This window comes from Ornithodoros turicata, chromosome 4 (assembly GCF_037126465.1).
Source record: "Ornithodoros turicata isolate Travis chromosome 4, ASM3712646v1, whole genome shotgun sequence".
Taxonomy (NCBI): Eukaryota; Metazoa; Arthropoda; class Arachnida; order Ixodida; family Argasidae; genus Ornithodoros; species Ornithodoros turicata.
Genome location: NC_088204.1, coordinates 13,014,379 through 13,036,991, shown reverse-complemented (window position 1 = coordinate 13,036,991; position 22,613 = coordinate 13,014,379). Strand labels below are relative to the sequence as shown.

The 22,613-nt window shown below is 43.9% G+C and overlaps 2 long non-coding RNA genes across 3 annotated transcripts in view; one reads left to right on the top strand and one right to left on the bottom strand.

The window, feature by feature from the left end:
• Positions 1-12,349, top strand: part of LOC135391084 (uncharacterized) — a 117,516-nt gene extending 105,167 nt beyond the window's left edge. The window contains exon 4 of the long non-coding RNA XR_010421855.1: positions 9,755-12,349. This is a non-coding gene — a long non-coding RNA (uncharacterized LOC135391084). The remainder of the gene's footprint in view (positions 1-9,754) is intronic.
• The window catches only part of LOC135391085 (uncharacterized), a 139,449-nt gene that overhangs the window by 43,171 nt on the left and 73,665 nt on the right, over positions 1-22,613 (bottom strand). For both annotated transcript variants that reach the window (XR_010421857.1, XR_010421856.1), the window contains exon 3: positions 18,568-18,614. This is a non-coding gene — a long non-coding RNA (uncharacterized LOC135391085). The remainder of the gene's footprint in view (positions 1-18,567; positions 18,615-22,613) is intronic.

The window sequence follows — 22,613 nt, the reverse complement described above, 5'->3', positions numbered from 1 at the left end:
AAGCGCATGCCGGATCTACCCCATTCTATGGCCTTGTCTCCTGACTAGTTCCGCTACTACCAAAACAAAACAACAAACAAACAAACAACCCAAAACAAACAAAAGTACATTCCCATCCCCAACAATTAGTGTGTTAGCACATATGTGCAAGTGAATAAATATCACTAGAACATGCAGATAAACAGATACACACTAATGCAAAGATATACACTAATGCAAAGATACACACTACAAAGATACGTACACCCTGATACGAGGCACTCACACAAAATCCTAAAATATGAGTTCCATGCCGCAGCTCACAAGGAAGTTCTCAAGTGCCGCAAAGGCAGTGTCTCGCTTTCTTGGGTCCCACAGTCCGAGCACTTTCACCACATCGAAACGCCTGTTGTCCAGGCGGTCGAGGGTATACCTCAACCTAGCCCTTTGTGGAGCATACTTGGTACAATGCAGGAGAATGTGCTCAGTGTCCTCCACTGTCGCACACACTCAACAGTCTGCAGAGTCAGCCCGCCCAATCTTGTGGAAGAATAGCCGAGGGGGGGAAATGCAAAAAACCGTCGTTTCGAGGCGTGCCAATTCCCGGCCGCGCTCAGACAACACCACCAAGATAGGGAAAGCCCGCTTGCTCGTCGACGTGACGTAACAATTAAGAGTCAGCCAATGAGGATCGTGTTTCCAACGGCCGTAGCCAATCACGTGCTTTCAGCGGTCGTGGACGAGCAGTACGTGGGAAATGGGAAAACTAGGAATTAAAGCGCAAAACGGTCCCAATCTTTCTCAAAACTGGAAAGCGTCTTTTTGCACTTTTTGTCTAAATATTAGGTCTACAGAACATGAAAGAACTGATGTTCTGAGGCTGGAACAACATAGAAGGGACAAATACATACAAAGCCTCAATGCCTAAGAAATTAACGATGAAAGATGAAAGTCACTGAAAAGATTAGCTAGCTGTAGGACTCGAACTCACATCTTCTGGATTGCCGGGCCAGGGCTCTACCAATTGAGCTAAGCTAACACGCCTTCTCAGCGACTTCCAGGGTGCGTCATCTGAAGGGACAAACAAGCTTTCTTTCATCTTTCTCCGTTCATAGGTCTACAGGTTCTAGGTGAGTTGCAATCATTTGAGGGTTCTTGAATTCGCAGAACGATGAATAGCAGTAGCAGACGAATTCTGACTCTTATTTGAAAGAGGGCGAGGAGGCAATCCGCAGGCTCTCTCTATATAGGTGGTGTTGGCTCAGATCTCCGAAAGAAGGGATGCGAGAAGGCCATGTGCCTGTGGCCTTTCACTTTTGCAAGCCTCTGCTGAAAACGGCAGCATGGTTGCGATGCAAAGTCATCTGAAAGAAAAGAGCGAGAAGGAGACAGGAAGGGGAGGGTGACCATTCTTCTTCCGCCGAACCTTGCATTAACTTGGCGGAGAACTGCGCTCGGCCGACAGCTTGCGCGCCTCGAAACCACGGTTTTCGCTTTTTTTTTTTTTTTAGTTCAGTTACCAAAGTAGCAGGGAATGTATTTTGTAATGCAATGGGGCAAATCCCCCTGCGTGCGCTTCCTGTTTCCGCAAAAAAAGAAAAAACGTGAGGTTGACTTTGCAAGTTTCGGAGATCAATTGGACAAATTCGATTTCTCGCCAATTAAATTTGATAAAACTGCTCAGAAGTAATGGCAAAATCTCCTCCCGAGATAAATAGCGTTGGCCCTGTAATGTTTCTTATTACGATTTGTTTTATCACGCTAAGTGAGACACCCTTAATTGGCAAACAACACGAGTGCGATACCCGTCAGAAAGAGAACAAACAAAAAAAAAGTGTACATAAACCAGCATTTTTGTCTTCCCTTCATACCTTCTTACACTTCTCACACCTTCCACCTTCCATGGCTTCCACTTCAACAGCTTACACGCTTCGAAAGGAACTCACTTCACCCTCTCCTCCTCGGATCGAGAATCCCTCGTCTACCAGAGACGTTACACCCCCCCCCCCCCCCGCTCTTTCAGAGCGCATACGTTAAACCACTTGTTCTCCACCCAATGCCTCATTTCTCCATACCAGTCCCCCAAACGTGCGTATTGATCGCTTCTCAGCATATCAAAGCGTCGGCCAAAAATACATAACACAACTTCCTCCCCCACCCCCCTCTCCCGCACATTCTCTTGCTCACCTCCACACCTGCATGCCCCCCCACCCTTTCCCCGCTTCAAGACGACGAAGACGAAGCTTTATGGGTATATATATACCTATACCATATACCTGCTCCCCCATAGAGATTCGGTCGATACAAACGCCTCATTCTTCATGTGTTTTCTTTTTTGTTTTTTTTTTGTTTTTTTTTGTTTTTTTCTGTCTCTGGGCGACAGCTCTCTTTCGTTTTGTTCCTTCGCGTATAATGCTACTGTTCTTTATCATCCTGACGAGGTTCTCTTTGCAGCTTGTATGTGTAACCTACTTGTATCTTTGATGCTTCGTCCTAAAGATTTATTTACGTCCCTTATGAAACGCGCGGACCTGTGTGTCCCCCTTGTCGGGCGGGAGCGTTTCGCGTAAGAAAAAGGGACGGTGATAACGCAACAATAAATAGAGTGATAGAGAACGTGGAAATAGCGTAATGTGAGGATAATGAGGCGTTTCTCTGAGTGTTTTTTTGTGCAGTTGAAAACGGAAAGCTGAAGTGCTTTTAAAACCAGGCAGCCACGTATAGCGTCGACTCTGAAAGGGAAAAGAGTGACGTTCGGATCGCTATACGACGTAATTCGTTCTGCGTTGTGTTATGATTCGATATGTCATGCCCGAGTGTAGTTGTTGTGGATTATGCAGGGTGTCTCGCCAATCCATTGGGACATTAGTAAGACTACTTTTCTTGCCGTTTTGTGTGTTTTATCCCGATTATGCTCGAGATGCGTTTTACGCGCTAAAAGTATATGCGAGAAATAAAAGGGCACATTCGATTTTTCGAACCTTCGTCCTTGGTAGACACCTGCCAGTGCGAAACCTCGCTTCCTCAAACTTGAGTTGAGTTGGAATGTTACAAGAAAAAAAAAAAAAAAAACGTAGTACATCAACGTAATACACAAGAGGAGTAGGGGCCATTACTGGAAATAAAAGGTCTTTTCTGCCTGCTCGTGGGGTGCAACAATCCCACGTGCTGGGACAGAGGGAGTGTATCGCCACCTGGCGGCAACGAATCACCTAGAATTAGAATAGCGAATAGCGCACACAAACCAGTGCGTAGCCATTGATTTGGTACGTCTTCATGTTTTTTTGCTCACATGCTTCCAGCCCAGCCGTAATAGTCGTGCGCCTAATCCATCGCTATACGATGACAAACAATGTGACAAAAAACAAGTTTTCATGTAATAGCTTGTACGTGCAATCACCACATGCTGTGCGAGACTCTGTCCACATGTCACAAAGGAAGTCTACCGCAAGCCATAAAATACCTAATTCAAATTCTCCCTAGTATTGTTCTTCATCAACATCAACCTAACGTGACAAACACATAGCCCTTAATAGAGACGCAGTGTTACTAAACACGCAACATGCGTTAGCTTAAAAAATATCACATTAAATGAAAAAAAAAAGGAAAACAAATTAAACGCCGCATGTCATCAAGCAAGGACGTATTTGCGTAAAGCGAGCGGATAATGTTTCGGAAAAAGCGAAGTAGAAAATACCATACTACGCAGGTTATGGTTACTGCATTTTTGTCTTACGTCTTTGTCGATCGATTTTGTACGAAATTTGTTTCTATAAACGAAAACGATATGCTGCTAATGGAGCTACACCTCGTCGGGAACGTGGAAATTCTACAGTATGTTCGTATGCGTGGACAACTGAGAGCAGTTTTGAACGGAAACGGAACTGCTCCGTGAATGCCTTTCTTCTTTTTCTTTTTTTCTTTTGCACGGATAACTGTTTCGGTCTTGAGCTAAGTCCGTGGGTTAAAAGTTGTGGGCACGAAAATACGCGCCAACTCAAAAATGCACCGCGAAACACAGACCTGCATTTGCCCGCCTTTCGACCGACCTTGCTGTTTCTCATTTCGTCTTTGTCTTTTTTTCACTGTATATCGTCACGAACGATGATCATTATACTTTCGCAACGCGCCCTACAATTTTAATTAGTATGCTGTGAAGGCAAATGGCAGAAACTTTAATGCTATGGTGGGTTTATTAGAAAATTTTGTTACAAACAGACATAATTTTGACAGACATTTCAAAGCCATTTTGCAGACACAATTGCTGATTTACTTATTTATCATTTATTTATTATTTATTTTCATACCCTCAGGGCCATAAGGCATTGAAGACGGGAGGGGCAGCACAACATTGGGAAACAATACAGCAGAAAAAAAGAGAAAATAAAAGGCGACATAGAACAATCCACAGACTCTGTAGAGATAGGGACACATTAGAAAGATAGTACAAAAGGGCAATTGCGGTGTTAAGAATGGTTAGGCATTAAATAAATCAGATAAGGTGTCCCTGAACGTGGGCGGGTCCTGGATGGAAGCAACAGCACGTGGCAACCTGTTCCATTCCAACGCGGTGCGAACAAAGAACGAGTCGGAGAAGGCACTAGCAGTTGCATGCGGAATGCGCACTTTTCGAAAATCGTCAATGCGGTGCGAGGTGTTAAGTGGCAGATGAAATGTATGGGGAGAGAATGGGGTCATTATGATAGAATACCATACGGAAAAGTGACAAGCGGGCATTCTTGCGACGAAGGTAAACCCAGAAACCTTTTCATGAGACTGACACTTGATGTGGCCACGGTAGTTAGAGAGTATAAAACGGCTGGCTCGGTTTTGTATCGATTCTAACATTTTGATGAGGTTATCAGTTCCAGGACCCCTTCCGATGATGCGTACTCTAATTTTGGTCGCACGAGAGATCTGTATAGCTGTCTGTAGCTTAACCTTGGAAGGGGCCATGTAGAATGAGCGTCTGATGAAGCCAAGAGAAGAGTTTGCTGACTTACAAATGTGCGTGATATGGGACTTCCAAGAGAGGGGCGATGAGATATTAACCCCAAGATACTTATATTCAGATACTTGATCGAGAGGGACGTCGTTAATTTTATATGGAAACGTGGGTGGCTGACTACGTGAACGCGAAATCCTTAAACATTTACATTTATTAATATTCAATGCCATGGACCATGCTGGGCACCAGTCAAGAAGGGAGTCAAGATCCGACTGCAGAATGTGAGAATAAGAGGGGTTAGTTATGTCTCGAGAGACTACACAGTCGTCGGCATAAAGTCGAATGGGAGGCCGAACGCACCCAGGTAAATCGTTAATGAATATGAGGAAAAGTATCGGGCACAAGACGGAACCCCGGGGGACGCCGGAGGAGACAGGGGTTAGGGCAGAGGTGACGTTGTTTAGTGTGACAAACTGTGACCGCCCAATAAGGAAAGACTGAATCAAGGACAACACATAGGGTCAACGTTTAGTAAGGATAATTTTAAAAGCAACAGATTATGAGGGACCTCATCGAAGGCTTCACTGAAGTCCAAAAACCCAAGCAGCAAAATGTACTGAAAGCCGAGTGCAATAGGGGTGGACGGGTAGGTGGAAGGCCTTGAAGAGACTCGTGAAACTAAAGAACATTGATAAGACACATACCGTCCACCCCTATTGCACTCGACTTTCAGTACATTGTGCTGCTTGGGAATATACAATCAACATCAGTTCCTCTGTCTGAAAGAAGACGAACATGATGAATGAAAGATACCAACGGAGTCACACAAGAAAAATGTTTACCAAAACCACGTTGATAAGGGCAGAAGAAAGAGTTTGATTCAAGATGTTGGGTTAGATGACTGCAGATGATATGTTCCAATATCTTGCACGGTATACTCGTTAGTGATATGGGACGGTAGTTAGCAGCAGTGCACTTGTTGCCTGACTTATAAATAGGGATGACCTTTCCGATTTCCCACGCATGCGGGAGCTCACCCACCTCCAACGACTGTTCAAAGAGTTTAGTAAGCATGATTGACGAGTACATTTTCGTGCTTTTTGAGGGTTTAGTGTTGATATTATCAGCGTCCAAGCTTGACGACAGTTTAAGCCTGTCTATTACGTTGGCCACACCGAACGGGTCGATTATCAGTGCATCCATAGGCACGAAGTTTCGCGGTCTCGGCACACGAGGGTTATCGGTATTTGCAGCAGAAAAGATATCAGCAAAGTGGTTGTTGAATTGCCTCAGCTGTTGCACAGTCAGGTATGATGGTAACATTGTTATCAGTGAGCGTTATGGGTAGGTGGGCTTGTTTGTTCACAGTGCGCCTGTTTGTTCACAGTGCGCCAAAATTGTTTTGGGTTAGTTTACAATAAGTTTGGAAGCGTTGAAGAGAAAAAAAAATTGTTTGGCTTCAGTAATGGCAACTTTGTATTCACTGACGGCTTCTTTATACTTCTGCCAATTGCATGGGCTATCTGTTCGAGCAGTTCCGAATAGCCTACGCTTCCGCTTTCTTAAGGCCTTTCTTAGTAGCCTACGCTTTATTTCTTCTTTCGCCGTAAGGCCTTGTCAAACCACGGAGACTCGGGTGAGGAAACAATTTAACAATCGAAATATATACGCCGACAAGCTTAGCAAGTCTATCAACAAACATGTTCCAGTTTTCTTCAAGTGTAGGACGACTAGAAGAACCATTTAGGAAAACGTGAGAAAACTTTTCTAAATCACGATTAATGACGTCAAACTCAGCTCTATTGTAATTACGTATAGTTTTAACAAGTTTAGACCGAGAATTTGATGGAATGTTAATAAAAAAAGTGCATGACAACATGATGAATTAATGAGTACAGGTATACAAGGTCGGATACTTTTGAGGGATCGGAAGCCAGGACAAGATCCAAAACATTAGCACTATCACCAACAACAACAACAACAACAACAACAACTAAATCATGACTCACCAACAACTCTCGTAGGTATTGTGACCAATTGCGTTAAATTGAAGTCATTGCACACGTTGTCAAAATCGGCAGCCTCACCAGAGCTTTCAAGTACATGTCGGGGAGACCATATACAACAGACAGATAATTAAAATCACTTAGTAAAAATATTGGAGTATTTGGGAAACGCGTGACAATGAGGTTCAATGAGATTGATTGAGATATTTTGTCTTCGTTCCTTGCTTTCACAATTAGACCCCGAAACGTCGATCTAAATAACGAACTGAAATTACAATTTACATTCACACGTACTTTAATGTGCGGAGGGAAGACCAGAAGAAAAAAAACTACGTAAAACAGGATGCGCTATTCCCAAGCCTACCTTTCCAAACCTAAGTAAACTAAACCTACAGAGAGCCAATAATCACAACTTCGGGTCACAGAAACTAATTTCGCGAAACGGAGGGAAGTTAACTTATACATCAACGCATCACAATCTTCGTCCACATAAATCCACCTTCACTGCACGCTCTCGCCCAATTGAAAACCCATCGAACGGGGGTCCCGTCTCTCAACGCGGGTTATACCTCGGAGATTCGAGATGTAATCAGAAAGCATCTTGTACAACCTCATTCCAACTAGGCTTTTAAGAACTTGGTATTGATCGCGGAGAACCTCAATCGTGTGTAATGTTCCCATACGGGCGCGAGATCTCGAAAAATCGTTCACAATCTCGATGCCGTCATCCTTGGAGAACATTGATCGCTGTATAGTATTTTCGCACACGGCGCGTTCAATGTGAAGTGCGCCATACGAGTCCCTGTTGTATCTTATCTGTAATGGTAATTTATCCGCGCTCCTGTTTCAGGGCATGTTTTCTTCCGCGTGACGTGGGAAGGTGTTGATGCACCGAACAACAACGTGCAGTGCTTGTGCGAGATTCGTAAACGGTGAGGGGTAGTTCAGTTCGCTTCGGAAGTCGGTTAACTGGCTGGATGCAAACGATGGATCCTGTTTACGTTGATATATTTGTATGCATATATGCACTGTGGAAAGGAGTAATTTTAGTCATTTTTGGGACAAGACGCGCAACCGTTAGTCCCTCTTGGGAGTAAAGGCATGGAAGCTTATGGAACGTTTAGGAACTTTTTGTCTTCCTGAAGAGTAAATTCCAGAGTCGGAGTCTAAACTGGAGAGTACTAAAGGCTGCAATTACTCCCCCAATTTACTCTTTCTCTCTCTCTCTCTCTCTTTTTTTTTTTTACAGTGTATACTATGGATGCAAAAAAGTACGTCTCAAGCCGGTTAAGGAAGAGCGTTTTTCTCTCGCTGCATAAGCCTATGGGGCCATAGATCTTGACCAGACACTATACTTCGCTTCGACGAGCTCCTAAAAACAGCATCTTTTGCTCGCGCACAAACGCTCACACAGGACATAACTAACAGAAGAAAAAAAAAAGAAAAGGAGAATATGCTGACGCAATGCAAGCAACCCTGGGTCTCGCGTCGTCCAATGGAGAATCCTTATTTAAGACACGGACCGGGATAGGGTAGTGTAAAAGAAGAAGAAAAAAAGGCATACATACAAAAAAAATGGCACCGCATGTAGAAACTTTAAGCTGGTCCGCAGACGAGGCCTCAGAGTAAACATTCTGGCTTGTTCTACAAGACCCTTTAGCAGGCGTATGCATAATGTATGCAAAACAGTTTGCGGTGTACGGCGGCGACCCTGAGCCCCCCGAAAAAAACTGTTGGAGTCGCGAGATTTCTCTTGATACGCTATATCTTTCTTTTGAGGGTTCGTTGGGCGTCGCTGTGTATGCGGCGGTGTACAACGTCAACCGCGATGCAGGGAAGCTTGTGAGGATCAATAAATATGTTTTCTTTTTAATGGAGAAGAGGTAGCGGGTAACACTTGCATGGAGACGTTTATGCTGTAGGGGGTCGGCATTTTCGTGTCGTGGCGAATGAAAGTTAGACATCGTATTATGCCGCATATTGCATGGATGTGGGATCGAGCACGTGAAAACGGCGTGACCCGTTAAGGCAGTGTTTCTCAAACTGCGGGTCATGACCCCCAAATGGGTCATGAGCCTTTTTCTGGGGGTCATGGAGGGACCAAGCAGACATGCGATATGCCTTGAGCCATACAGACCAACGTATTGATTTGCTTGCATTAAGAAAGCAAATACGTCTTTCTAATTAAAATACACGATTAAATCAATCCTTGTTTTAAAAAAAACGTTAAAATGCATTTTTGGTAGCTCTCTCTGTGGTTAATGTCTTTTATATAAATTACAATGTAAATGTATCTGCGCCATTGAAAAAAGTCTGTAGATGGTATAAGTCCATAGACAGGTCCTGGAAAACAGGTCATCGCTGACGTCAACATACACGTGACCATAAAAATGGCGGCGACCATGCTCAGCGGCCGAACCGTTTGTAAACATCGCGGCTGCTGTTTCCGTCCGTCGTTTTGCGACTTCTCTCGACCTCGCTGCAATTAGTTATATCTGATATCCTCGCAGTGAAACACGTCGATTCACAAATGAGATCTCGCTCCGGTGACCGCTCCGGAAGATCTTCATCTGAAGACATCGGTGTCGCTATTCTTCATTAAAATGTCGCCGCCTTGTAAAAGTTAGTGTCAACACCAAGCTGAACGGATATAATTTACAAGATTTGCATAATATTTCGATAACAGTCTCAAGAGCACAAATCCTCTTGTACGGTACCAAATATGCGCATTGCTTTTGTAGTACACTTATGATTTTCAGAATCACGAAGAGTGCTTCCAGTAAATGTGACAGTTCATTAATAAAAACTTTTGTCCTTCCAGGTTCATACCTGAGGGCGTCGAAAGCGATGACGGAACGGAGGAAACGGAACAATAACCGGACGAAGATGCGTCTCATAACCGAAGACAAGCTCTAAAAGCGCAGCTCAAGAAGCGAGCTTCGTGTTAAATATCGTTCTGTGGTTTCCATTGTGACTTCAGGAATTACATGGGCGGCGAACCATACAGCAACGACATAAATGTGTAACAGAAGCCAGCAGGGAAGCTGCGTCTAGCTTGTTTATGTCTTGTATCATACCTTGTTTTGATCCAGTTGCCGTCTCCTTGTCGCGTTACTCTCAAACCGTTAGTCTCCGCGCGCTCCTTAGCCTCGTTCCCAGCGACGACACAACAGGGTCGGACTGCCAAAATCGCTCTTCCCATTGGGACGAATACTGGTGGCCGCCGTCTTTCATGAGTATGACCGACGATAACGTAACATTCCATATAGCTGGTCATCCCGTAAACATCTGAGTAGCGTATCAACGTTCAAAAGATCAATGAAAAAGAAGATTGCTTGCTTCCGCGTGCGACATGCACAGTTGTTCACGTGAGGACTGCTGGACTATGCGATATCTGTTCTACACGGGTTCCGGGAGAAAATGAACCGGAACGAAATGAACACGAAACGGACACGGGAAAATGAAGGAACTTTGGAAACGGCAGTCCACACGAGCACAGTTCCTGTGACTACCACGGGGTGGCAGCACTAATGGCGGCGCCCATTCCTCGAGTCGCGTTTTTGTGTAATACCGTGTGCCCAGAAAACGTACCCCGTGGAGGTACCCTATATTTGCGTCACTCTTTCGGTACGTCATAATTTTATAGAGTTCAGTGAAGTTCAGTGAAAGTTCAGTGAAAGTTCAGTTAGAGTTCTACAGAGGTCCCTTAAGGGCGGTTTGCAGATGGTACGGATTGGAGGAGTTTAGGGTTGTCAAAGGACTGGTTTTGGTAAATACAAAGAAAATAATTTAAAAAAAAAGAAAGAAAAGCATTAGCCAAAGCATCTTCATATTATTTTTAATCTAATCCAGTCCAATCAAGAGCAAATGCACATATCAACAACAAGTAAACTATTTGAGCACAAGGAAGTGACGCTGACGTAGTATAGCCTAAATTACTATGACCAATCAGAGTTGCCAAATTTAGCCAGTAAGACTCCTGCAGCGAAACTGACTAGCAAAAGTGTGAGATAAACAACTGGCGAGATTAAACACCCTAATATGAGAAGTCTAATAGTGAGTTTTATAGAGAGTCTGTAGAATTTGCAACGGACGGCTCATAGGAGCGACAGGTTAAAAGGTTTATAGGCAATCAAGTAATTTAATTAAGGTTGGCGACTGTCATTTTGGAAGGGAAAAAAAAACTGGCTGCATCTTCGGGAATTGTACCCAAAGGCGTATAAAATAAGGCAATCGTTGGCCATATATTTTTGGTCAGTGTCACGTGGTCCTATATAAAGCTATACTGACGGGGATCTACACAATGGCCCTATATAGCGCTGTCGCTTTAACAATCGCTGAACAGTAGATAAGACAGAAAAAAGCGAGGTCCCTAGTGTCGTACGAAGTCAAATCAACAGGTTTCAGTTTTAAAATAAACGAGCATTTAAAAAACAAAGAATTCCACCTTGTGGAACCCACTCCACAATACAGCTGGTGTTCTCACCTCGAAACTCACATTAAACCTTTATTCTACAGAGCCCCCTCAAAAAATAAAAAAAAAAACAATACCTACGATTAGAGTAACTCTAGTGACCTCTGCAACAGATTACCGAGTTATCTCTCTTTGTCAAAATTGCTCGATCCATGGCCAAATCCGGCCCACCAACCCTCTGCCCTCAAAGCTCTTCTGGCCTTTTTGGACACCGCAGGGCTTCGCGGTCGTCAGTGTGAGGCGACCCATTATTACCACAGCATTACCACCAGCAATGGGGTGAGAGCATCGCCCCCTGGCGATGGGATTCCTCAATCATCATCATAAAATAAAGTTGTTGTTGTTACTGATTTAAGTGTTTTACCATTCAGTATAGAAACGGGCGAAGAGAACACTCCCCACTCTTTCCAAATTGCCCCCATCAGAAATGGAATAACAACTTCGAAGAACCATCATCATACAGACGATTAACGTCGGTTAAATTGTTGGGGAAGCGCGTTGTAACGTTAGACCGATTCGGGCTTCCGAAGATTTGTTGAAACGCTCAGGTCTCGGCACTTACAACATACCTCACAACAATGTTCCATTAATAGGAATTGCACCTCGCTGTAGTTTTTGTAGTTTTTCGGCGGCCGCCTCACCTGCGCCTGTTCTATTTGTAATCAGGTTCTCGAAAGAACAACAAAATTACCAGCGGAGGTGTGGCTCGCTAAGTGCAGGCACAGATAGTGTGATTGTTACAATGACGCGTTGATGCTAATGACGAACCAGTACCTTTATACTGGGTTCACTCATTTTGTACTTTGTGCGTGTTCTGCAGATTGTATTTATTATACTTGGATGTAAGACATAGGGTTAGGTACCGGCTACGCGCCAGCACATTCAAGATGCCTTGTTCTTGTAGTTGTAGGGTTCTACTGAGACAAATAAATATTGATACTTTTCCAACAAGCGTGTCGGTTTGTATTACTTCTCTGGAATAACGCAAGAAAGCTGTGAGCAGTTCCAGTTTGCTGCAACAAACGACTGTGCGATATATTCCCTCGTCAGCCAAAGTTGGGATAGTTCATCTTGAACCAAGTTATTACAGCGCTTGTGCTTGTATAGTGACAAAATATAGACGCATCGCGCCGAAAAAGGAATAATGGTCATTTAACAGGTACATGGATCACCCGTACAGCATCCACGTCATCAGAGGTAATTACTACAGACCAGGTGAGGATATATCCATTCAGTGATATTTCTTGCTTAAATTGCTCCATGTCTTACTTTTTTATGTTGTTGGTTTTGACAGTATCGTTGTTTGAAAAAAAAAAAGTATTCTGCTCGAGTTATCGGCGGTCCCATCAGGCCTGTGGCTTTTTCCACTACCTATCGAACCGCTCAATTTTCTTTGACCTTCCCATACGGACCGGAAGAATATCATGCCCGTCCCATTTCCCAAAGGATTCAGATCACGTTTCGACACTTTTTTTTTTTTTTTTTTGGAATGTGACTTTTCGGAAGGAGTGCCTTTGTTGTGTCGGATATTTTCAACGATGCCCGTTTGGTAGACTGCAGGCTGGAAGATTGAGAGGCGAACAGCTGATCTGTGGTGTCTGACGCACCACAAGAAAATATTACTAAACGAGAACGGCGGTAATGGCTATACACTGGGAGTCCTGTTTAAGTAACCGTGTGGCCCGTCCTGTCCACACGCGTCACGAACTGCGCATGCGCAGAGCCAATTAAGAAATGTGCGTGGTTCCACAGCGGTTTAACGAATAGAATTGATTGATATAGATTTAGTTCTAAAAGCTATAAACTTTAATTTGTCATAAGACAGGCTAAAAATATCCTAGAGCTTTCCGACACATCTGTTTCTTTTCGAATTAACGAGCCCAACCGAAACCAAAAGCGCTTTCCTTCAACGTTAATTCCTTCCGTTAAATATTGTATCAATTGTTCATTCTTTTGTTCCCGAGAAGTTATACCGTACTATACTCCTAAAGCAGAGCTTCACCGCATTTCACACCGACATTCTCCGCCTCCTTCGAGTAACCTCTGCTATAACCCTCCAAAATCTCCATCAGAGTCTTTCTCATCATCATCTGTGCCCAGTTAACGCAACAGTATAACGCCTTCCTTCTTGCCCGTTCCGCGAAAATGGTACTTCCGTTCCTCCTTATTCTGCTTCGGATACCCCCTCTTTCACTTCCGGTTCCGTTTTGAAGGGCTCCTCCTTTTCACAAACGAAAAGGAAACGAAAAACAATTATAAAAAATAAAAAAAGAATGCACCGAATATGAAAAAAAGGAAGAAAAAAAAAACGACGTATAGAAGGCGTCGTTCGCGGCTGGCGGCCATATTTTCCTAGCGTCCACTTGTTGAATTCAATTCTTTTCAGAAGCAGTCCCACTTGATCGCTTCCTTATTATCTCTTCGCGGCTTTTATGCGAACATTTGGCGCCCGCTTTCACCTCTTTTTATCCGTCATCGATTCCATCTTTTCCACTTTTAACGCACGCCCTTCTCTTTCTCCGTTGCTCTCCCTTTCTTTGAACGCGCGCGCGGAAAATACCCTTTTGCGCCGCAGATGCAGGGGAAGGATTTGATGTGCGTTCGAAAAAACACATGTTGCGAGATATTTACAGCCGGAGCTTTTAAAGAATCATTTGTGGCGCTTTTAGCAATCAGATGCGGCTGCGTAGAACGGCCTGGATCTGGATGAATTGAATTGTGAATTTGAAATGTGAATTTTATTGTCACATAGAATTAAAATACACGTGAACATTTATATACAGGTCGAGGACCCAGGGGGAAACAACTCCCTGTGATTGGAGATTGAGCGTACATTCACACCACCGGGAGCCGGGGGCTGAGCCACAAGATATTAAGTAGCAGACGACAGTGAAAAACGCAGACGCTTATCGTCTGCCAGGCGCGTAGTACGGCGCTCTCAATAGTGAGTTTTAGTATAACGTACGCTGCTGCCTTTGCGTACGCAAGAAATAGCGTGCTGGTATTGCGCAATGCGCAAAGCTCTGTTAATGTTCTGCTCGTGCGTAGAAGCACCAACGCTATATCCCTTACGTGCGCAAAGTCTATAGCGTACATCATACTAAAATTCAATAACATTCCGGCACTCTCTGAATGCTCGACATAACACAGCCCATGATCAGCTCTTTCTCTCTCTGGAATATTCCGTGGGGAATGCATGCACATTGCCCGAATATTTAGGCCAACTTTATCCTACGTCACCCCCCTCCCATCCTTGCATGCGCGTGATACAACGTTTAGCTTCGTCTTTTACAAATTTGATCCTCATTTAGCTTGCCTGATTAAACTGAAACCATTCTTGTCAAAACGGAAAAAAAATTACCGGCAACGTAACCAGCAATCGAGCTTGGAGTATAGCTACAGTCTGACAGCTACAGCCACCACCACCTTTAAATTCACAGTCTCCAAATTTAACCGTCGCACACAATCCACTATTGCGTTCGCAGAGCTCGATACGAGAACAACGAGCAGCCTACTGCTGGCGAGTGCTTCACCGTAAACTACTTCTATACCTCAACCACACTAATGAGCGCTCTCCTGTCACTCCCTGTCCTCCTCGCCACAACATGCACCTTCCCTTCTTCACCCTTTCGCTGTCTGTCTCATGCCCCAGACACTTCACGTCCCGCCCACGCAACACGCTAGCACTGCTCCCAAAACAAACATCCGCAGTGGGAGGGAGGATGCGCCTAATATTCATTGTACCAAACAAGCCCGACAGTTCATGAAGAGCGAGTAATTAGGGTTCCCTGCCTGATTCAGCGTCGGAGGACGAAATGAGAGACAAATCCCGCAGTGGCAGCCCCTTGAGAGAAGGCGAAGACTTTTTCCCAAGCCACCCAAAAGCGAGAAAGAAAATTTAAGGAAAGATCCCACCCATACATGTGCGTGGGGTTCAACGTAGCCAGAACACAGTTAGAGAACCTGCATATTGATGAAGAAACGGAATGAGAGGGGCTAGAGAGGAAAAGCACCGACAGAAAAACTCACTGATAAATGTCTGATTACGGTATTTTCCGCTGTATAACGCATATACCACAACGGTGAAAATACCTGCGCTAATAGCCAAGAAAAACAGTAACCTCGACGTCTCCGTGATGTCGCTATGTCCACAGCAATCGAGGCACGTGCCTGGGCTGTAAGTATGTTTTATTGCGTCTTCCACACAGCCTTTACTCGAAGCAATCAAGCTCAGATACGACAGAGTCGATGTCGTTGCCAACCTCGGTCCTGTCACCAATCTCCTGCTTTCTGTTTTTCGTCTGTCCAATTTTTCTGTCCCCGCGCGATTCCTTCTCAACAAAGTACGCCATCCTTCTCAAATGAGTTCAGGATAACTGACATCTTCTTCCTGGACCCTCTTTTCTACCTTTCTGTACGATCACTGTGTTCATTCTTAGCCACAGTTGCTTCGCTGCGCTAACACGGATTTTAGAAGAAAAAAAAACGTGTTCTCTCTCTGTATAATCGTGCTCGTCGTCTGTCATCCAATTTTCTCACTTTTCGCGGGCATGGCACTTGAAGCAATGAGTAATTCCACTGTTAAGCAGCCATTGATCAAGGCTCGAGGCTCGAAGTTGGACGAGACTGCTCTTTCGGGAATAGGTATTCGTGATGCATAACGTGCACCGGTAGGTAACGCGCACTGCCGCTTTCGGACACTTTTTACAGTATATAACGGGCGATGAATAAGGGAAAATACGGCAACTAAGAAACAGATAGGATACTATAATTCATTTGATTTAGCTTGTACGTCCACCAAGCAAGGCACTAAGCACAATCGATCATGTCTGCGCTTATCGATTATTTTCGATCGCTCATGTGTTATTTACGATTTTGTCTAGCGCATACGAAACATACGAAACGAAGCATACGAAACAATGGGATGGTGTTAACCATGACAAGAAAAAAATGAGTCATTAAATAGGTGCTCCGTCGCTGACAGGGACACGGACACAGACACAGACACAGACACACACACACACATACACACACTGATATAAGGTGCTTTCGGGGAAAACCGTGGGAATTCCCATGGTTTCCGTTTGAGCATCTTTGCTTGCCAGATCCCGAGCAAAATCGTTCCCATAGTATAATTGTTTCGCCTGGCGATCTCCGTACTTAAATTTTCTCGCAGCGAGCAGCGAGAGCAGTTTTTGGTCTGCGTCCGAGGCACCGGCCGACGGTGTGCTGTGTGGCTGTTGGTGAGAAGCCCAAAATCAAAGGAAGTATCCTATGAAACACGGCAGATGAAACAAACTTCTATTTCCACTATTCCGCAGGATACAGTGTAACGCGCATGATTTTTTTTTCGTTTTTTTTATTTTTTGAATGTAGAAGCGTTACGCAACTAGCAGGATGAAAGCTCCAATACGAGACCAATAGCTCAAAAACAAACAAACAAAAATGTTCAATTGCTTCTCCTATGTACACACGGACATTGCAGCGAAAGCACGCTTTACAGGACGTGCTTCCGAACGTTGACTTCACTTCGTGCTTCCAGAACGTATTAATGCGTTAGCATTAGGACTCTCAAAATGAAAAAAAGCTGCATGTGGAAGTAGTCCAAGGTAATTAACAGTAAGAAGTAGGAGTAATTGAAAGTAATTAGAGGCAATTAAAGCAAGAAAGTTTAGTTTAAAGGTAATGAATGTAAGATATACTATGTAACTAGGAACGTATACGAAGAGGGGAGTCAAGTCCTGTAGATCACATAAACAAAATACAGAAACCGACACTGAAGATTTTTGTTTAAGTTTAATTTGTACAAGCTTTCGCGTGGAGGTCCACGCTTCCTCAGGTGGTACCTGGACCTGGTAATGGACCTCCACGCGAAAGCTTGTACAAATTAAACTTAAACAAAAATCTTCAGTGTCGGTTTCTGTATTTTGTTTATATGTAACTAGGAGAAAGATTAAATGAAATTCATGAATACCTCAGGTATCCTCAGGTTACCTCCGGTAATTAAAGTGTAATTACAGGGTAATTTAAAGTAATTTAGGCTAATTAAATGTTAATTAAATGGACTTGCATGTAGTAAACGAAATTGGAGAACCGAAAGTGGATACCGGAAGTCTAGAAGAGAAGTGGACAACGGGAAGTCGAGTTTAGACCGGAAGTGGACAACCGGAAGTTGGATTTAGACCGGAAGTCAAGTATGGACCGGAAAAGACGCTTAATCCTAACGCATTTCTCTCAGATTTACCACTAAATCGCCACTGATTTTTTTCTGCACTGTCACGTGGTATTACGTGGTGTCACATGGCCACGTGCCGGCAGGGACGGACTATAAAGCAATGTGCGTTCTTCACGACCGTGTGTTTGACCGGTTCAAGTATTAGTTCCAAGGCGATCGTGCTCACTTAAGACCAGTAGCGTGATCGAAGAGTGGCGGCTTCGTGAATGAAACCCGAGCGCTCTTCATGCTTTCTTATGGTGAATTCAACTGGTCGTTGCAGTGCAGGAAAAGTTGCACTAGCTCGAGTGTGCATGTCACACGACAGCTTCAATCCAACATGCGCGTCGCGTTTCGTTGGTCCTTCCGTTCGCTCTCAGTTCGTTCCTAGGCTGAACCGACACTGGCACACTACACTACGCTGCGCTGCGCTGCCCGAAAACGACCAGCTGAATTCGCTATGATCCGTTTAGTATGCGCGCGCAGCCACCTCATGTTTCGCACCTTTCGGGGTCAATTTCTGTTGTGTCGCAAAAGCAAGCACCTTACACATTGATTTCCTCGCAATGGCTTCTATTAGTATGGACTACTTGCACGTATAGCGAACGTGTCCATCTACGGCATGTGCCGAAAAGAGAAAGAATTGATACGAATGTAGTTGGAAGGTCAGCACTCTCTTGTAACAATTCCAACATCCCTACCCCACGGAAGTTGCTCAAGCGGATTGGGCTGGCTGGCAAGAGCCGCCTCACCCCCTTCCCCCTCCTTAAAAAAAAAAAGAAAGAAATACTTCAATTTGCTGCAGGAGAACGCAAAAGCTAGATCCAATTACCACCGGTTTCTAAGCTCTCGTATTCTCAGCGTATTTTCGGTGCAGAACGTACACTGAAACTAACTAAATAAAATAAAATAAAATAGATCAATTGTACTAAGACTGAAATCTGACCTTCTCATTCTCCCATCACGTGTCTTTGGCAAGGTGACTCCTGCAACCTGTAACAAAAAAAAATATTTATCGTCAGGAGCTATTGTTCGAGATATTTCCTGGTTGTTCCTAGCATACGGGATTTTCTTTCCTTCTTTTCTTCGTAAAGCGGTGAACAGTGAGAGTGAAGAACTAATATAAGCAGAAATGAAGCAGAACCACACGCAAGTGGGAACCGGAAGTTCTTATTCCCGGTATTTTTGTAACCCAACGGAAATTCTTGTAGCCTATTTACTGAGCCATAAGGGAACCGGCGGGAGAGTTCAAGAAAACTCAAAGGGTGAAAAAAAAGTAAGTGTCCGCGCTTTTAGTTCCAACGGGGGTACCACAAAAATTACTGCAAACATCTTGTGAACACCTTGAAAGTTCATCATGGATGTTTAACCGGTAGAACACCTCACGACCACAGATAAATAGCCAAGGATCTCTACGGGAGTAAGTACAGTCAGTAGATCCTTGTATGTGCGTATCAGCAAGTTAAATATATATTGAACACAACAGCCAATTCCTTCTCATATACGAGCCATTTGCAGAACAAGCATTAGAAAGGGATAAATAAGTAAGCGTGCGCCGTGTGGAGAGGATTATAGCAAGGGTCAAGGGCATGAACAAGATCAACTTTTATCGTTGATTACCACATGTTTCATATTTATTATTATTATTATTATTATTATTATTAGTAGTAGTAGTAGTATTGTTACTATTATTATTATTATTAAGTCGTTCGAACAGCGCACACTTCGCAACATTCAGTGGTCATACACGCCCGCTCTGACGTCACAGATTCGTCTGAATACGCCTCCTGTTGGCCGTACTGGTAATCCACATCTGACACGAGACCGCAGGGCCCAGGCAAGACTTCACGAGAGGGCTGTGTTTCTATTACAGACACCTTTCTTTAGCGTCTGCATCGCTATCAGTCGCTCTAGAACACCTCCTGGACCGTAAACTCTCCAGTCATCACGTGGTCTCCTAACAGGCATGGAGGATCTCAACGCGAGTCCCCAAAATGGTCGACGGACCCACGAGGATTCCCGGAGAGACGGACGCAGCAGGGCAAGGCGTCACTGTAATAGCGTTGGTCCCTTCTATTTGCCTCTTTAGCCTCCCCGACGTTCTGGTCACACAGCGTCGGCGAAACAAAGTTTGCCAACGCGGCCCTTAATGCGATTGTAGCACCACCGCACGGCGAGTAAGAGAAAGCGTGGGGAAAAATGGCCCTAACCTCGTTTGGTCGTGCAGTGTATCTCGTGTTGGCAGTGCTACGGAGTTGAATTCGAGGAACGGAGTAGTCTTCGCGGTACGCTTCTTTGGGTTCATTCACGCCACTTTCAACAATTTGTTTTGCGTCGCTAAAAAAAAGAAAAAAAGAAAATAGGTTCGCCTTCATGTAATGTGACCATACTCGGTACATTATGATTGTCCATATAAAAGTTCCCATCCAGCAGCTGACTTAGAAAGGGGTACGATTAAGCTGCTCTTTCGATAATGAAACGCAGTGTACCGCCAAAGGAAAAGGGGAGATGCTGCTCCGAAAGGGACCGGCAAACTTAACTTCCTGACTAAACTTATTAAACTGACAACCTCCTAACAAAGTCACGCCCTGTGAGTTTTTGTATCTGTTTCCGATCGCTCGTGTGATAAATAAATAAATAAACTTCGATTTCTGGTTCCGTCGCGTTTACGCGGCGTCGTGTACCGAAACAACCTGAAAAATGTCTCGGTATCCTTTGTTCAGATAACTGTGAAGAAATGCCTTCTCAATATCGGCAACGACTGCTATCGGGTTCGATTCCTTTCGGAACATGACAAGCAGCCACGGTCTTGCTATGCGAATATTCTGACCTTTCGAATAAAGAAGCTAATAATTGGGCATTCGATTTGGATTTCTACAGTTCAATTTCGAATGGAAAGAAGATCTCATTCAAAGCGAACATATCCGGATAGCTTCCGAATCTGTATACGTGAGCCCAAAAACGCTACTGGGAGGGGGGGGGGGGGAATAAGAAACAAGAAAGTGGTGCTCCACACGATGATGATGGTGATGGAAACAACAATAAACAAGAGATGTTTGCTCCACCAAAGTGGAGACCGGCTACCTCACACTGCGTTACGACAACCATAGCCCACATGCCGCTCACACGAAGATCGGTAGGCACAAATATCGTTCCGGTTACGCAGAATTTGGCTTCGCGTTCGCTTAGGGTACATAACTTCGGTGTAAAATGACTACTGGCAGTCTTAATAACCTGTAACTCGGGATTCAGATTAGGCTCTAGGTCAAGGATGTCGTTAAAGGGGGCACCAAAGTGCAAAAATGTCTACTCGGAGAATGAGATGTCGTTACTTTGACACAGGGATGGGCATAAATACATTTTTTTAGTATTTAAATATAAATACAAAATACGTTATTGAAAGGGGTATTTAAATACTCTTCATAAATACTTTTCAATGTGAGTATTTAAATACAAAAGATATATACAGTATTTAAATACCGTAACTACTACCATAAATACTGTGAGGAGGATGTCATCTGGAATTACAGAGATAACGATGATCATAACAACAAATCAGAAAGGGACAATAGCATTTATTTGTTAGCTTATCATGGCAACTTTAATACTAGAATTTTCTCGAAGACTGCATCTTTTGGGCGTCTTTTATTCTGCCGTACAATCAGATTTGCAAAGGAGAACAGCATCTCCACACATTTACAATGGCTTGTCGCATGCATACTAGCTCAAACACTGTGCCTCAAACCCTCCATTCTTCCCGGAAGGTCAAATGTATGGCAACTTTAAGACATGAGTCAGTATATTCGGTATTTAGAAGTATTTACAAAGTATTTACAAGAATAAATACCAAAACATTTGTATTTAAATACAATTATAAATATATTTTTTCGAGTCTGTATTTAAATACAAAATATAAATACGTGTATTTATATTTTAAATAGTATTTTAACTACAATGTATTTAAATACTGCCCATCCCTGCTTTGACACCAATATAAAAGGAACGGTATTCGTTCGTCGCGTGATCGTCTCGCGAGGTCTCGGCTTGTCCGAGATTACACGAATACGGAAAGTAATTGTTCTGAGGCTGGAACAGACAAACAGACGGGCACGGGCACAAACGAACACAACACCGCCACTGTCTGGCTCTTTCGACTACTAAACACAGCTGCAGAAGAGAAGAATGCGATTCAACGCAGGCAACCATAACGGTACGAAATACGAAATAACGTCAAAATATTACGAAGCTGTTGGTCGCGCCACTCAATTGCAAACGGCCGCTTGGTGGCTCTTGCGTCGATCGTGTTCTCCCAAAAGAGCTTAATAAAGAGTATTTCTGCAGTCCGTCATAGGTTGAACACGTAGCGTCTCATCGTAGCGTACGCAACGCGGTAGCGTACAATTCATACGTCAGTCTGTTTACCCATTGTCACAAAGCTGCTTCATATTACAGAGAAGACATCGCTGCAATTGTTCATGCTCAGTGTTTCCTGTTCACACGTCTATAGACGCGGATTCAAACGTCTACCTATGTACCGTTCCTATAAAAAGAAAGGGACCTCCAACCTACTTTGTTTTCGGCTGTCAACTTGCATAGCATACTTAACCCCCGCTTTCACACGTTTCCTTATAGGAACTCCCCTTTTCGCACTAGCTGCGTTGGCACATGTCTATGTCACTTTTCTACCTTGTTTCTTTATTTGCGCGCTTTTAGAAACCATTGTGATGTCGACGAAGACATATCTGACATTCGACGAGACACTAACCGAATTAAATCAAGGATACCCACGAGTATTTCGCCCGTGAAGCCCATCCCGTTTTTTTCCCCAAAAAATTCGGTTCGCTCTCCAAAATGGACGGTGACATTTCGGGGCCACTGTCAATTTGTGCTGCCATAAAAAGGATATACACGCGTATAAAAGGGAATAAAGCAGGAAGGTGGTACAAGCACATACGTATAACTGTGCCCTGGGTGGATTGGGGGTGTCACACG